Source organism: Pteropus vampyrus, unplaced genomic scaffold (genome assembly GCF_000151845.1).
Source record: "Pteropus vampyrus isolate Shadow unplaced genomic scaffold, Pvam_2.0 Scaffold146, whole genome shotgun sequence".
Classification (NCBI taxonomy): Eukaryota; Metazoa; Chordata; class Mammalia; order Chiroptera; family Pteropodidae; genus Pteropus; species Pteropus vampyrus.
Window position 1 is genome coordinate 4761094 of NW_011888927.1, and position 2685 is coordinate 4763778.

Below are 2685 nucleotides of genomic sequence, written 5' to 3' on the forward strand. Positions count from 1 at the left end.
AGACTTCTCCTCATTTCATCATAGCCAGAATTGTTTTGCAAAACCTTGTCATGTGCCAATCTAAGATAAGAAATATCACCTTTGCCTCTTCCTTCACACAGCTAGAAACTGGGACTGGTCTTCCTGAAGCCTGTGGCTATATAGAAGAGAAAAGACAGCTTCCAAGGAAAGAAGGAAAGGATTATGGGTAGCAACTATATGAAACCATCAAAAGACAATAAAAACAGGAGGCATAAAAAAAACCCAACAAACTTCAACCTTCAGAGCAGCGGCCCCCAACCCTTTTGGCACCAGGGACCAGTGCTCCTATGAGAATCCAATGCCTGGGATCTGAAGTAGAGCTGAGGCTGCGATGCTAGCGCTGAGGAGCAGCTTCAAATGCAGATGAAGCTTCAATTACTTGCGTGCTGCCTACCTCCTGCTGTGCCGCCCTGTTCCTAACTGGCCGTGGACCATGGACCGGTACTGGTCTGTGGCCCGGGGTTTAGGGACTCCTGCTTTATTGCACATAGACCCTGGGGAGTACACTTATGTTATGGAACCATAGCAGCACTTGTCTTAAGAGATTAATGGGTAGGTGCAGGGGACAAAGGTTTACATTCCTTATCAGGTTATAGCATATGAACTAGCCTCGAAGCCATGGCCCAGAGTGTTTGTTCCCTCGTAGTATGTTTGAGAGAAATGGTGAACTCAATCATTTCTTAACTACTATAAGTATAACCTCTAACAAAAGAGAACAAATTGGTCATTTGTTTGTTTTATTGAAATTAAAATTATTCTCATCTCAAATTATCAGTCTTTATTGAATTGCAGAAGATAAAAATTACATTCTATCCTGTCAGCTAGCTTCGACTTTTCATCACAAATTAGACAGAAATCTTATGCCTCCCTTGCAACACTTCTAGCACAGTGCTATGAATACAAGGTACTAAATAATATTGCAATTGCAAATTAATTAATTCACTCAGAAAATCTCTAGAGATATCTGCTCCCTCTCTAGTAACACTGAATAGAATACTCAAGGATTAAACATTTTCATAAAGGCAATGTATATCCTTATACTTTTGCTTATAAATTACCTGCCATGGGATGAAGTGGTTTCCATGGTAAGCTGGGAAGATCAGTATGGCAGGTTGTTATCTTGGCTTTGTTTCTAAGATTAAGATTTCAAAAGGCTATACACAGTAGTGGAGAGGTAATTGGGACTAGTACAAAAGTGGCAGAGATGGATGCTGGGTTGCCAAAAATAAATGTCTGCTACATTTACCGTGTGCCATGGTACTGTGCTAAATCCTTGTATAGGCATCAATCATTTAATCTTTCCACAACCCCATTGTGTTGGTGCTATATTATCCTAATTTTACAGATGAAGGAAATAAGGTATAGGATAAGAAATTTGACCAAAGGTATACTGCTAGAAAGTGACATAGTCCAAATCTGTCTGACTCAAGTGTTTACATTCTTAACCACTGCATTGAGAGATCAAATGGTTGACAAGGTCTACCTGGATTTAAACATTTTTAGTACAGTCCCTTACTACATGTCCTGATTTGGGCCTTCCTTTTTAAGCATAAAAAAAAACAAACAAAACAAACAAAAAGGCATACAACCAATCATTAATATTCTATACCTTTTAAATTCTACAGCTGTGGTTCTCCAAGTGTGGTCGCCAAACCGATAGCATCTGGCATCACCTGAGAACTTACTAGAAATGTTCAGTCCCCAGCCAAGATCCACTCAAGAAGAGTTTCTGGAGGTCAGCACAACAACCTCTGTTTTAACAAGGCTTCCAGGTAATTCTGACACATGTGAAAGTTTAAGAAGCATAGATCTAGAGAGAATGTATATATATTGTTCAGACCTCCTCTGTCCTACAGAGCATCACAGCAGCTCATAGGTGGCTGAGGTCCATGCTCAGTTTTTCTCTCTAGTCCTATGTTATTTCACAATGTCTTCACTGTTGAGTTCTGCTGACAGATTAAAGTACCTTGAAATTTCACAGTCCATGTTGCTATGCTTGTTGCTGGGGGTCCACAGACTTCAGCAGAGCACTATTTTCTTCTTTTTACTCCAATTTCATGTTGCTTTCTACTTTTCATTTCCATTTTCCCATTTTTTTCCCCAGATTTTTCCTGAGCATTTTGTGCTCTGGATGGCACATTGTGCTGATCTACCTCCTTTTCCTCTCTTGTTTTCTCTCATGATAGGATGAACTATTAATAACTCCTCAGGAAACTATCAATTTGGCAGAAAACTACTGGGTTCTTGGTAGTGCCAAAATGAAGACACTTCCATTTGTAAGCAATTCCCAAAAAATTCCTAAAAATATCTTTCTATACTTTTTCTTTCCTAAGAACAAGAATCTTGGATTTCTCACTAAAATGAAAATGCTTTGAGTTTATACCAGTTACTCGCTGCTATGAAAAGTGATAATCTTTCAAAGCAATCACCCCTTTTAAAAAAATTGTGGTAATATACACATAAAGTTTACTTTCTTAACCATTTTTTAGTGTGTAGTTCAGTGACATTAAGTACATTCACACTGTTGTACAACCATCGCCACTCATCTCCAGAACTCTCCTCATCTTTCAAGACAGGTAAAAGAAATTACAACTTGAAAATCAGGCTAACACTTCTCAGACAGACTCTCTTTTGGCTCTGTCTCTGTTCAAAGAACCAAATGGA

The 2685-nt window shown here is 38.9% G+C and overlaps 1 pseudogene; it reads right to left on the bottom strand.

Moving 5' to 3' along the window:
- The window catches only part of LOC105298177, a 3176-nt pseudogene extending 1899 nt beyond the window's left edge, over positions 1-1277 (bottom strand).
- Positions 1278-2685: the final 1408 nt, after the last annotated feature.